This window comes from Sciurus vulgaris (genome assembly GCF_902686455.1).
Source record: "Sciurus vulgaris genome assembly, chromosome: 4".
In the NCBI taxonomy this organism is placed as follows: domain Eukaryota; kingdom Metazoa; phylum Chordata; class Mammalia; order Rodentia; family Sciuridae; genus Sciurus; species Sciurus vulgaris.
The window spans coordinates 38,490,052-38,505,627 of NC_136464.1; the positions used below are offsets into that span (position 1 = coordinate 38,490,052).

Here is a 15,576-nt window from a genome sequence, read left to right on the forward strand (position 1 = left end):
TAGGCCGCACGGCCCACTGGATGCCAGATTCCTAACTTCAGAAACTGAGGGAGATAAGAAATGATTACCATCATTGTAAGTCATTAGGTTTTGGGGTGGTTTGTCACTCAGCATCAGACAACCAGGACACTGCCATTAATTGACTCCCCTGTTACTTCTAACATAGAAACCATATCATGTTCTCTGATTTTAAAAAAAGATGTGAGTGGCTTCCACATGCACAGGATAAAAAGAACCTGGAAGGTCCCCTACAGACTGTGAGACTTGAGGGGAGGGACTGTATCTTGTCTTCCAGAAGATTCTCAGTGTCTCAGCAGTTCCTCATCCAGTAAATGACTTCATCAGATGGGATGAAACCAGTCACCAGGAAAAAAGTGAAGAAAGAAGGTGAATTATGAAAACCATGTAGCCAAAAAGTACAGACCTGGCTCCTTTCATGTGGTGCTGGGGATACTACCATCAAGTTGCCCTTATGAAGCTGTAAGATGTACATAGACGTGGAAGGAGATGGATGATAAACACATAAGTAATGAACAAATCACTTTTGTCACTCTCTGAAATAATGAAAAATACATCAGAGCAATGCGAAGGAGCTGGGTGATGGGATATTCTATTAGGGTAGCAAGGAAAATCTAAGGATGGTATCATTTCTGCTGAAACCTGCTTGAATGTGAAGCCACAGAAAGAGTTGAACAAAAGACCAAGAAGGCATAAGTGCAAAGGCCCTGGGGTGGGAAGAGGCATGCAACTGAGTTTCCATCAAGTTGTGGTTGCTCAGCTGTTTCAATGTATATGCCCATGTGCTTTGCTTAGGATTTTTTGTATTTTGTTTTTATATTGAGGACTGGATTCCACATGCTAGGCAAGCACACTACCTCTAAGCAACATCCCTAGTTCAGACTAGGAAATCTAAGAAAATCAGAATTTGAACTTTGTATATCAAAATTCAGGTCTGATTATGTTGTATTATAATAAATTTTAGCACAGATTTCAGTAACCAATAAATTTTGATACTGGACACTTATGAACCACTTCACAACTCTTGGTGGACCTTTTCACTCCAGCCCTGAGGATAGGCGTCTTACTTCAACTACACCTTAATCTCTTATGGCCTTGCTCTGCTGCCACCATGGGGGATATCTGGAGGGATGCTCTGAACCATGCACAGTCCTGTGATGGACTTAACATTCTATGGGGAAACACTTGATCAGTAATGGACAGGAGCAAGTGGATTAACAGTGAATATCCTCCCTAACATATCTATTAGTCATTTCTAAGAATTCATTTCCTTGTCAGTTCCACCTTGTAAAGGCCACCTACATTCCTTGGCCCATGACCTCCTTCTTCCATGTTCAAAGTCAGCAACATGGCTTCTCTCTGACCACACTGGCTTCTCACCACCATGGGAAATGTTCTCTACTTCCAGGGACTCCTGAATATGTTGGGCTCATCCAGATAGTCCAGCATAATTCTGCCAGCTCAAGGTTAATTTATTCATGTTTGCAAAGTCCCTCTTACTACCTAAGGTGACATATTCACAGGTTATGGGGACTAGGAAGGATGTGGACATCTCTGGGAGACAATACTCAGCCTACAAAACTCTATCTCCAACTGGATGTCTAACAGACATCTCATACTATGTCCAAACTAACTTCCAGCTCTTCATGAACAACAGGTCTTTCCATCTGCAGCTTTCTGTATCTTAGCTGACAATCCCATCCCTCCAGCTATTCAAGCCTAAATCTGTGGAATAATCTTTGGATTTTCTCTCACATACACATTTAAGTCACAAAGAAATAGACATTATGTTCAAAAAATATCAAGACTGACCATTTCTCACCCTCTCCACTCTTTCTGGTCTGCACCACCACTATATCTTGTGTCAGGATTCCTTCAAGTTTCTCCCCTTCTCCCTTAGAGTCTATTTTCAGAGCAGCCAGTGTGATCCTTTTTTAAATGAAGTAAGTCATATTGCTTCTCTGATCAAAACCTACAGCACCTCCCTATTTCATTTGGATAAAAGCCAAAGCCCTTCATGGTCTCCACCCTCCACCAAATTCCTTTTCTAACCTCATCTCCTACTAATCCCCTTGTTCTCTCTATTCTAGTCACACTGGTTGCCTGGCTGCACCTCTAACACTCAGGTGTACCTCACCTTAGGACTTGGCTCTTACTGTTCTCTTTGCCTAGAATACTCTTTCCCCAATACCACCAGCTTGGCTAACTCCCTTCCCCTCTGGATTAGTTTTCTATTGCTGCCATGACAAATTACCACAATAAAGCGGCTTCAAGCAACACTTGTTTATTCTCTCCCAGTTCTGCAGGTCAGAAGTCTGGGTACACTGCAGATCAGGTGGGTCCTCTGCTTCGAGTCTTCCAAGGCCAAACTCAAGATGTTAGCAGGAATCCATTCCTTTTTGGAGTTTAGGGATGAATCTCTTTCCAGCTGTTAGCTGGATTCAGTTTCTCCTGGCTACAGGACTGAGGCTCCAGTTCCTTGCTGGCTATCAGTGGGAGGCTGATCTTTGCTCAAGGCTGGTCCCTTTCTTTCTCATGCTTTCCACGTGGCCCCCTCGGCACTGGCAGGTAGAGTCTCATATTCTGAAACACTCCAACTTCTGCCGCCTCTCTCAGAGTACACCCAGTGTGATTTCGCCACTTTAAAGGACACATTGATTCAATTGGGCCACTTTGATAATACAGAAACATCTGCATTAAGGTATGGAAACTTAATTAAAGCTGGAAAGTCCCTTTAGTCATGCAGTATAATCAATTTTTAGGTCCCAGGAATTAGAGCATGGACCTCTTTTGGTGGGGGGGGGGGGGGTCATTCTACCTATCACACCCTGTCTCCTGATCTCCTGATGGTATTTATTTACACTACAACCCAGTCTCCATGCCCTGCCCACCTTTGGTTCCCCTTTTCTTACTCAATTTTTTCATTTGCCCATAGTTCTTAGCATCTTAAAATAAAACATATAACATACTTATTATGCTTATTGATTATTGTCTGTCTTCTCCTGGTAGAAAAATAACTCCATTAAGTCAAGGATCTTTATTTTATACATTGATAGCCAAAGACTCCCTACAGCCAGTTCAATAGTTAGTTCTTGAATGAGTGAATGAGAACTTATTTCTAGAACATTTTTCCAACCCCATTTCCATAGGGTTTTCTCTTTCATTTCAACAGTTTGAAAACGCTAATTAGATCAAAGATCCCTGATTGACGATGAGCAAGATTGGTAAATATCAAAGAACTGCTCTCTCAGTATTTCCCCAGAGCTGTGGTCAGTAGTGTCTAACCAATTTAATTCTCATTAATAAAGACTCACAGAAATGCTCACTGGGGAAAATGCGTTTAATCATAAATTCTAAAAAAAAAAACACGAATGCTTTATTTTTGTACTATTCTGCAGGTATGGCAAGCAAAACAAAATGAGTTGTTAATCTGGTCTCAAAGTGTACAGAAACCCAGCCAGTTTAAGGCTAGAGAGAGGATGACAAAGCTATATAGAAAAAATAAAAAGGAGAGAGAAAGGGAGGGAGACAATTTTAGAGAGAAAGACATTCTAGAAATAAAATCCAAGCTTTATTGAGGAGGAAAGTGAGGCTGAGAAAGGGTAAGCAACTTGCCTATTCTCACGTAGCTGGTCAGTGATGTGATACTTTGAATACAGATTATTACAGAATAAAGAAAGTGAAAATTAAATTTGTTTTTTTTTTTTTTTTTCCTTTAGGCATTGAAAATGTTCATTCAATGAGCTGATTTTCTACGTCAAAGGGCTGGATCCAGCATGGATGATTGCAGACAGGAAGACAGTGCCTACCAGCCTGATACTTGTTCCAACCAAGTCAAGACATCTCACTTTAGATGGGACATTTCTGGAGCAGGGGCAATTACCAAGGAGCAGGACCACAGACCGTGGAACCTGAGTAATTCTCAGAGGGCCATTTAGGATATCACTGCATCAAAGACAAGATGATGATGTGACACACTGAGAAATCAAAGGGCTTAAGGGGCAAAATATGATGGTGTCTAACTAGATTACCTATAGGTTAATAGAGAAAAATAACTACCAAAGCAAGGATCTTGACAAAAATCTGTAAGTATTTATAGATATGGACTTTCTGCCAGCAGAAAGGCAATAATGAAAGAAAGTATATTTTAAGAGAAGGATAAATAAGATATATTTTGAATGGGGTTCTCATACAAACACAAATGACAGCAGGAACTGACGTGAAGTAGTTTCTAAATTTAGCAAATCACCACCTTCTGCTTTTTTGAATACCTATAACAGAAATGAAAAACAGCACAATAATTCTGATCCACATACAAAACACAAGGCAAGGGCTCATTTGTTTGGTGTTTCTTCAGACAGTCTTCCATTCACTTTTGAGCAGCTGGCATAAAAAGAAATCAAGAAATTGGTTTATTAAGGCAAGATACACAGAGTGACTTACTCAATGGGAGAGCATCAATGTTATACAGAAGGAGAAAATAAGTCTATTTTTGGAGCCACCAATCAACTTTCCTCACCATGGTTACAGGCTGTGTTTCATAACTTTCCAGAATCACAGATGATTCAAAATGACCTTGGTCGTAATTTAGACCAAACCTCATGTTTTATACATGGAGAAACTAAAGCTGAGAGAGGCAGGGCAGATTGTCTGACACCAGAAACCTTTAGTAACCCACCATAACCAGGATCCAAGTCTTTTCCCTCCTAAGAAATAATGTGAGTCACATTATTATGTCTGTTGTAGTCTGAATATTTGTGTCTCCCTCCAAATTCATACATTGAAATACAAAACCCTAAGGTGATGGCATTAGGAGGTGAGGCCTTTGGAAGGTGATTGCCTCATGAGGGCACAATTGAGATTGGTGCCTTTATAAAGGCAGGCACAGCATCCACCAGTCACTCCTTATCACATAAAGATACAGCCAAGGGGAGTCATCTAGAAACCAGAAGTGGGTCCCGACCACATATCAAGGTGCCTGCACCTTCATCTTGATATTCCCAGTCTCTAAAACTGTGAGAAATAATTTTTTGTTGTTTATAAGCCACCAGTTTATGGCATTCTGTTATAGTAGACAAAATAAACTAAGATGTTCCAAGACAAATGGTACATGTTAATTTATGTGTTTTTAATTTATGATATTAAATTGTTCAGCAGTTAAAATTCCATGTATTTCCACATGATTGAAGAAAACCTTTCCAACTACATTTTTACACTTATACCTTCAATATAACTTGAAAATATAGGTGTGTTCAAAACTGGCTGACATGCTTCCTCCTAGCCAAGGAAACCCATCTGAAAGATAACAGCTAAACCATGTACATTGTGCAGGCTTCCTTGAAGTCTGTTATCCCAGATATCTAATATTTATGAATACCCTTTTATCTTTTTAATTTCCCTCCATTTTTATGTAGATCTGTATGTATACATATATATATATATATACATCCACACAACTGTACCTATATCTGGAGAGATGTTATTAATTTAATATTTGGTAGAGGTAGATCAGAATAATAATTAGAGAAATATAATTTTTACATCATATATTACTAAGAAGAATTCATTTTGAACCCTCAATCCATAAAGTACATTTTACACTTTACAGGGTTGAGAATCTTTCATTCATTCACTCATTATTTATTGTGTCTAATATGTGCCACACTCCATGTTATGAGCAGGAATTTCAAATAATCACACCCTACCCCTGCTGAGTTCACCATTTAGTGGGGACCGATGTGAACAGATGCTTGTTGTGGCAGAGTACAGGCAATAACAATGGCTGGCTAATGGGACAAAGGGGACAGAATGGAGGGAGATGACCAAATACCATGGGGAAGGAAGAAGGTCTGAAGAGAGGACACCAGGCAAAGAAGGTAGGGAAAGTGTTTCAGATGGAGCCCCAGTCTGTACAAAAGTAGAGAGGAGAAGTGCAAAGGGTTGGTCAGGCACTGGAGGAAGACAAAGTTCATGCCCTCTACACCTGTGCCCCTGCAGCCACACACTGGCTGGTCTCAAATCCACAATCACCCATCTCAGTAGACCTTTCACACTGCCCAGGAACCACACTTCACTTCCCCAGTGCCATTTACTCTCCCACTCTCCTAAACCACTGCTTCATGCCTCTTTACCTTTCTCTTCACACCTCCAATATTTCTTCCCCAGTCCTCAATCTGAACTCAAGGAAGTGATGGGGCATGAGGGTGGAGAAAAAGTAGGCAAAGTCAGAAGGTGCTACATGACACTCTTAAGCTCTCCACAAGGAGCGGCCATACCCACTGACTTATTCTCCACAAGAAAGGACTCTGACAGAAGAATCTAAGGGGCAAGATGGAGGTTCAGTGAGGAAATTAATATGAATACAAATAATAAGTATCTCACTGAAGGCAGTGACCATGCAGGAGACAAAATAATATCAAGAAAAGAAAATCAAAGGACTGTTGATGACTGATTAGTGGGGAGTGGAGGAGAGAATTCCAATCTAACAGCATGATTATATTTCATTTTAATCCACAGGTTAAGGTTTATTGTCTCCAAGAAGTTGTTATTAGCCATAACTTTAATATAGATAAAATTGTTTTCTCTGCTTCTAGGATCATCTTTGAAATAATAACAAAATACTTCACATTTGAACAAAGGTCCATGATTTTTGAGCAAATCAAATCATCAATTTTCCATTAGCACTCTGAGCTTCTGAGTATTACAAGGGTCCTTCTGAAAGAATGTTTAGTTACTCAATTTTTGAGGACAAGTAAATGTATACAAAATATTCTAAATTTTTCTAAATAAGGGCCATGAAACATGTAAACACTAGAATTCTGGCTATGCAGAAACTTTGCAAGCATGTATATTTTTAGGTAAACATAAACAGAGATAAGAAATAAATACATAGATTTCTCTGAAGAAAACAAAGCATCAAGGTTGTGCTTATAACATGCTTATTGAAAGGACACAGAAAACAGAAGGGTCCCCTGAACAAAAAGATATCAAATTTGCATTCATTCATCACTTCAAACCTTCCTGTATCAGGTGACACCTGGGTTTTGTTATTTATTAAAAGACCATTTTTTCTTTCTTGGTGTGAAGTCTCCTCCATATCATCTCCAGGAACCTGGTGATGAAGAAGATCCTCTTCTCCATGCATTATATTCACAAAGCACGTATATTCACATCATAGAGGTTATCTGAGGTGCTTTCCAAATTGCTACAAAATCCACACATGAGGATCTTTACCTTTACTTTTAACAGTGGTTGGTTTTCAACCTATTCACACATTAATGTCAAATTGATACATATGTATATCTCAATCATTTCTATCTGTTCATTATGCCCAGGCCTTACCCTAAACCAATTAAATCAGAAACACCACAGATAGATTCCAGATACAAGTACTTTTTAAAAACTCTCAGATGATTCCAGTGTGCAACCAGGGTTGAGACCACTAGCCAGAACTTTAGTAATGTGAACTCTCAGGCCCTACCTGAGAACAACTAAATCAGAACCTGTGGTGTAAAGCCATCAATGCCTAGTGATGTGTGTGCAATCAAGTATGAGAAACACTGGCCTAGTGATAAGATGATAAGATGGATCAGTACTTCACCTTAAAAACCATATTCACGCCCAGTTGTATGAACGTATATAATGTAAAGTAATTTCCAGAAGTCAGTCAGGATAGCTTTCCACACACAGAATGCTAGAGGCAAGTCCTAGCAGTACATAGGAGAGGGCACTGGCTTGATGTGAATCAGTTTTAAGTAGATCACTTACACATCTGATTCATGGGGGCAGCTGAGTCTAGGGAGGCAGAGAATGAAACTGGGAAAAGGTATGAAGGAAGTTTTATCTGTAACTCAATGTTCTAAAAAAATCAAGTTAGACTTTCTACAAAATAAAGAAGTGTGGGGCTCTGGAAGTGAGTCAGTGATAGGGTGCTTGCCAAGCATGGGCAAGGCCCTGAGTTCCATTCCTAGTAATGAAGAAAAGGTTTTCTTTGATGTCTAGCACATTTATCCATATATACAACAAACATTTCTTCTTTTGGTAATACAAAGTCTCCTTAAAGTCTAATACAAAAATATTCCAACCTTGGGAAACCATATAGTTCTTATGTCCCTTTAAGTCTTGCTTGCTTTCTAAGAATTCCTTCATAGAAAGTAGTGAGCTATGAAAAGTGCTGGTGATTTTGGTTGCAAAGTGGAAATATTGCTATCGGTGAATTCCTGGAAGAACACTGCTGGGAAATTAAGTGGCAAAACCTAGGGAAGAGCAAAGAACTGGAGAGCAACCTGGGGGTATAGCTGATATAGCCCCCATAATTTAAGTAGTTTGTGCAGAACAAAAAGATACACTGGCTGTCTGAAACCATTTCCATTACTCACAGGTCATCTGAATGCCCTCCCCATCTCTCTCCCTTCTTCTCTTACTACTTGTCTGAAGTGAAGGGGATCAAACTATTTCAGTCCTGAGGGTAGAGAAGGTCTCACCTGAAACAGAAGCAGTGAGAGAGGACAGGCTGGGAAGAATACAAAAGATTTTTAGAAGCAAAGATATTTAAACTACTTGGCTGGAGGGATTAGCCCAGAAGCAGTTGGGGAGATTTAAAAATTACTAATTCCCTGGGGTCTGGCAATAAGCCAAATAAATCAGAATCTTTGGAAGGGGAGTCATGTGAAATTTTTAAAAGCTCCCCTAAACTATTTGGAGAGAGAATGAGTGCTGGAATCTCAGTTGTGGGGAAGAATTCTAACTTCAAAGTAAAAATGCTTCTTAATAATTAATATACATATTTTTAAAGCTCCAGATACAAGGTAAATCATTCTTCAATTCATTCATTACTGTTGTATTACCCTTTTTTCTTACTAATTTTATTTTTATCCAAGAAACTCATGCAAATTATTTGAAAACTCAAAGTATACTATCAAGTTGAAAATGAAAAATAGCAGTATCCCATTTTACCCCTCCACTAAAGGGAATTACTAATAAAATGTTTAGCTATTTCTTCTGAAATTTAGTTTCATATTCTAAACAATATGTGTATGTTTCTGGATTTATTGTTAGACATTTATTAACTAGTACAACTGCAGATGGCCCACTGTATACCAACTGAGGCTTTTCCATTCCCCTGATATAATCATGGCGACCTCCTTTCCCCAGTCTCCCTTTAGTCAGATATAGTCACGGTCAATATTTAGTCTGTATGTTTTAGTAGAGTTGTACTAATTATTATTAAAAGACTTCAATGCCAACTTGGTAAATAGCTGCTACCCAAGTTTCATCCAAGCCCTCTTTTGGACACGCCCCAACCCACCATTTCCCATAATCCAGCAAACAAAGGGTTAGCATGTGATGCATCTGGGAGCTTTCAGGACCTGCCTCCACTCCACAGCAGACTGTGTTCCGACTTGTCAGTGGCTGGGCTACCAGTTGTTAAAAATTCTGAATTCTGCCCCTAGGTGTGGCCATGTGACTAAATTTCTGCTGTTAGAATATCAGCGAAAGCGATGTCTGTCACTTCCAGGCTTGGGTCTTACACTTGTCCATTGCTACCCTTTCCTCTTCTTATGAGCTGGAGCATGTACATTGACTGACTAGGTTTTGACCATACAGATTAGGGCAGTGCTCTAGAGAATACTGGGAGCACAGGATGGAAGAAATCTGGGTTCCTGAATGGACTGTATGAAGCAAGCACATCAACCCACTTGAAATACTCACCTTGAACTGACACATGGGATAAAAATAAATTACTTTGTTTTTTTAACTCACAATCTGGGGAGTGTCTATTACAAAAGCACAGTCTTACACTCTAACCAGCATTCTAGTGATTTATAGTATTATGAGCTCTGTAAATATCTACTCAGCCATTTTCACTGTTTCTTTTCTTGCACAGCCATTTAGTTTTCTGGAGTTTATAACTGCCCCCCAATAAGGTTGTTTTGAATTGATAATTACACCTGGCCAAATGTATCAGATTATCCATCAGGTTAGTTTTTATTTTTACTTGGAATCATCCTGCCTTCTATTTGGATCTGGACTGGTTTCTAAAACTGTCATTCTAAAATTTCTTTTTTTTTTTTCTTTCTTCTTTTTGTATCAGACTATCTGCTTCTGGAATTTCATGTATTATTTTTTTCATAGCTTATTCCCACATTATGATTTCATAAAAGATACCTTCTAGTAGCTTCCTATGAAATGATGCATAGTGAATTAAATTTTCTTAGATCTTTCAGGGCCTCAAAATGTTTGTATGTCATCTTGCACTTGACAGTTTGATGGCATTTAAAATTTTAGATTGAGAATAATTTCCTGTGAATTCCGAAGGAATGCATCCACTGTTCTGAAGATTCCAGTGTTGCCGTTGTGACATCTAGTCCCATTCCACTCTCCAATCTTTTTGCATGCAACCTATATTGTAGGATTTAGGATAGCTCCCTTTTCCTTAGTATATTGAAATTTTACAGTGATATGTTTTATACATTTGGTGTCTTTTGTGGTCTTTTTTTCCTCATTCTCCTGGCTAATCCTCAAATTAATGTCCTCCAGTTCAGGGGAAAAGTCTTTTATTACTTCTTTGGCAATATCCCCTGTCCTGTGCTTTTCTCTGTAGCCTCTTTCCAGAACTCTTATTAGTTTGATATTACAGCTGCTGAACTGATCCTCTACTTCTATTACTTCTCTCCTAATTTTGATTTTTTTTTTTTTTTGCTTTTAATTTCTACTTGATCTTCTCGTCCTGCTTGATGAATTTTTTGCCATCTTATTTTTAAATATTAAGGTCTATTTCTTATTCTTTGGTGATTTTTCACAGTCTCTGTTCTTATTTTAGGGAGCAAAATTTTCTCACCTCTACATATTAAGCAGGTTAGCTTTGATTATTTTAATTTTCTTTTTTTTCTTTATATTTCTGCTTTCTCCGTGATTGATTTTGTTGTTGCTTTCATATTTGTTTTGGTTTCAGCCATTTTTGCTGGTGGTGGTGTTGAAGGCTTTCTTCAAATGTCTCATATTTATTGGCCACATACTTGTATTTAAGAGCAAGGCACTAAAGAGCTGACTGTGAGTTCCATGTTATGATGGGTGGGAGGGAATAGGGTTGTAGGGTTATTGACTGGGGGTTTCACTGTAGAAAGAAAAAATACTAAGTCATTTTTTTTTTTTTTTCATTGTGGGACTTCAAATGTTAGCATCTCTAGGACTTTTACCTAAGGCTTCTCATTTTACTTAGAAAAGAGTTCTTCAATTTCAGGAGGGACTGACAGTAAACACATGTATTTAATATGCCAAATTCTAAACTGAAGATCCATTAACCAAATCTTAAAACCACAGAACCTGCCATCAGAGAAGATTCTTTCTTTTTTTGATTTATTTTAGCACCCACTGCTTTTTCTGTTTTTTTTTTTTTTAAATAGACCCATCTAAGTAGCTATTTTCTCAATTATCTTACTATTTATTAAGATGTAAGAAATGTGAGAAGTCTTTTCATTCTTAAACACAGAAAAATATTATTCAAGAGAATTCTTTTCTGAATAACACAAAACACTTTTAATCTATTACTTCATTAGTCTTAAAACACGATAGGACTTATAACACTAAACTAATATTAATAAAGTAAATATGTATTTTCATGCAATAAAGTTTTTTCACTGACTCCTTGCTACTTCATATCCTCCTGTGGTGGATGACCTGAGCTGAAAGGTATTTGCCTTGATAACTGTCAAGTATTTTCCAAGCAGACCTCTGTGTACTACACAAAGCCATCATTAGTACTTGAATATTGTCTGTATTGCTTCTAAAAACAGGCAAAGGAGGAAAGAAGAGAACTTTTAAAAAATAATCAAGCCTGAAGACCTTTCTCATATCCAAGGATCACAATCTTTTCACTCTCATGTAAAAGGACACAAATCTGAAGATGATTAGCCTAAAGATTTTACTCTTTAAGTCTGAAAACCCAGTGCTTGCCCTAAACACTAAATTGCAACTATAAAAATAAGAAATTCCAAGAGAATTTTTAGAACAAAACACTAATATTACACCTTTGATCTAATTCCATTTGAAAGAAGCATAAAGTTTGGAGTCACCAAAACTTGATAATTGCCTCCTGTTACTGTTTATGACTTCCCAGGGGGTTGGGGGAACCAAGCATCTAAGAGAAGAAAAAATTCCCATGGGAAATTTGATTTTATTCTATCAATCTAGTCCTTGAGTCAGATGGTAGTTACATGGCTGCTTACTTTTCGCAATTCATTAAAGTGTACATTTACATTTCAAAAGTTTTCTGTATATGTTATATTTTGCAATAAAAAGAACTTTTTAAAAAATGTTAGAAGAGAAATAGACAAGGCAGAAATTTCATTTGTCAGAGAACTTACTGTTTTCATCTCACATGGCTAGAATTAATTATAGTCTGATATACATAAAGGAGAAAAACGGCCATGATTTATTTTAAAAGGCTAAACCAGTGTCCACCAAATTGAAATAGTTTGTTTTATTCAAAACATTTTATTTAAAATAAAAGTTCTTAAACTTCACAGATGACATTCCATCCTCAATGGTAATAATATTGATACCTTACATCTGTATATCACTATTTATTTGCAAAGAACTTTCATATCAAATCCCCAGGAGATAGCACAAATATTATTTTTCTCCCATGCTACAGATGAGGAAACTGGGGCACTTAAACACTGGTTAGTAAGATTACAAATAGTAGGCTGGGGATATAGCTCAGTGGTAGAGTGAGCCTTGCATGTCTGAGTCCTGGGTCTGATCCCCATCACCATTAAAAAAAAAAAAAAAGTCAAGGATTAAAAATAGTGACAGAATCAGGACATAAAATAATAACGTAAGTCTAGTAAAAGGCTTAAACATTTTACAAGGGGGAAAAAAACAACTACTTTTCTGAAGTTCTTAGTAAGAAGACAGGATCTCAAAGTTGGCAGTCTTTGTCATGACATCTGTGAGTTTCCTGAGATGCCCAGTGAGGAAGAAAGGAGCCATGAAGAAAGACTGCAGAACTGACAAACCAAAGGTCTGTGGTCAAACTGTTCTAGTCATTTCATCCACTCCCAGCTCATAACAATGCACCTGCTGCCTCAGAAGGTAGGTTAACTTAAAGCAAACAGCAGTTGTAAGTGGTCAGTAAGTTTATGTGGAAGGGAAAACACTACCTCTTTGCCACTCAGGAGGTCTCCAAAGGAAGGATATTCGCTATCCACTCCTGGCATCTCATCCTACACCACGTTCTTCCCCACAGAGGTAGAACAATTTATTCAGTTTGTGTGTGACTGTTTCACAGGTCTCAGTTAGTTCTAAAATGGGTAGAAATTTTCTACCAAAGATATTCAGCATGAGGTATTTGACTTCTTCCTCTTGCTCTCCACCTGGACAGTAAAAGGTAGAAACCTGGGTAACTATTTCTGCTCTGCAGCCTCAAACTTTCCATGGGAAGTTTATGGTAGGGAAAGGGAGGTACATGAGATCATTTTGGGCTTCGGACCAAGGTATATTTTCCAATCTAGGCTTCATTAGTAATGAAGTACATATTTTGTTTACCTGTTGATTCTTATCTTTTTAAAAATTGGTGGTGCTTTTTAAGGTTTTTCAAAGATGCTCTCACCTGCCTTTAGTTAGAAGTCAGAGCACATGAACTTGTACGCCATAGCTCCCCTCAGTTGATTTCTGTGCCCATTTATACTGGTGTTCTAAAGTACTAGGCAAGCTGTACTTGGGGAAGCTTTCTAAGATTTTGTTCAGTGGATACTTCAGTTACTTTTGCCCTACAGGGCAATATTAATGAAATTCAGGGAAAACAGTTCCTTCCAGTGCCAGCTCTGCCACATGTCTATGATCTTTAGCACATTTCTAGAAAGTGTCTGAAAGACTTTAGAGCTTCCTCCTCTTTTAAAGGAAGGAATACCTTCTTACCGTCTTTAAAGCACTTTCCAATCCAAAGGACTAAATGCTCAGAAAGGCTTTAATCTGTATACTGTATTATAATTTTTTAAACAGACATGGACACTGATATACAATCATTTTGATACTTTGGCCTCAGGACTAATGACCTTCTGCTTGCAATGATGAGTCCCCTCACCATCCTCAAGTGCAGCCACACTTTGCAATTTCATCATCTCTCAGAACTGATCCCTCCATGATTGTAAATTCCCCTGAAAGTTCCTCGTGCCCTTTACCACTACCCTGAGAACGTCCCTCCACATTCCCATTTCTCACTTTCCTTCGCTCCTGCAGAACCAGCTATCACACACACTGATGTCATCCCTGTACTCAATCTCCAGCCCACCACACTCTAGTACACAGAGTAGGAAGTTTCAGTGATACCCACACACCATCTCCACTTCCAAATTTTCTAAGCATTGCTGGAGAAAAGTCAGGAATACAATAACAATTTATGCTATCGCCGGGGCAAGGCCTTCTACCAACTTGTCCAGCCCTCATCACCTTTGGATCTTCAAATTGCATGTACATCTGCAGCTTTCCAAGTCTTTCTGACTCAGGATCCTCTACCTCAACTTCATGCCTCACTCTCACCTTATTTGTAGCAAATCAAAAAAAAGAGAACAACACATTTCAAATATAGCCTTCTCCCAGCTATTGGCTTTGCTCCTTAAAACTCAGAATTCTTCTTGCCTTCATCTAATTTCTCTTCCTCCATGTCACATCTGCACTTTTTTGCTTGTACAGTCTGTGGGTTTGGACAGATGTATAGCAACATGTTCCACCATTATAGTATCATATGGAGTATTTCTGGTGCCTTAAAAATCCTCTGTGCGTGTCCTATTCATCTCTACCCCTCCACCCTAACTCCTGGCAACCACTGATGTTTTAACTGTCTCCATGGTTTTTACTTTTCCAGAATGACATATAATTTAAATTGATCATACAGTATGTAGGCTTTTGAGATTGGCTTCTGCACTTAGTAATCTGCACATAAGTTTCCTCCATGTCTTTCCATAGCTTGATAGCTCATTTCTTCCTTTCTTATTAGCACCAAATAATATTCTCTTCTTTGGATATACCTGTTTATTCTGAAGGAATCTTGGTTGCTTCAAAGTGTTGACGATTATTGATAAAATTGCTATAAATATCACTATCCATGGTATGACATGATTATATATTTAGAGGAACCTGGAAATTCCACCAGAAAACTCTTAGAACTCATAAGTGAATTCAGTAAAGTAGCAGGTTACAAGATCAATGCCCATAAATCCAACGCATTTTTATACATAAGTGATGAATCTTCAGAAAGAGAAATTAGGAAAACTACCCCATTCCTAATAGCCTCCAAAAAAATAAAATACTTGGGAATCAATCTCACAAAAGAGGTGAAAGACCTCTACAATGAGAACTACAGAACACTAAAGAAAGAAATTAAAGAACACCTTAGAAGATGGAAAGATCTTCCATGTTCTTGGATAGGAAGAATTAATATTGTCAAAATGGCCATACTACCTAAAGTGCTATACAAATTCAATGCAATTCCAATTAAAATCCCAATGACGTACCTTACAGAAATAGAGCAAGCAATTATGAAATTCATCTGGAAGA

The 15,576-nt window shown here is 38.1% G+C and overlaps 1 protein-coding gene across 3 annotated transcripts in view; it reads right to left on the minus strand.

The window, feature by feature from the left end:
* PCGF5 (polycomb group ring finger 5) overlaps window positions 1–15,576 on the minus strand; it is a 105,402-nt gene that overhangs the window by 76,715 nt on the left and 13,111 nt on the right. The window lies entirely within an intron of this gene.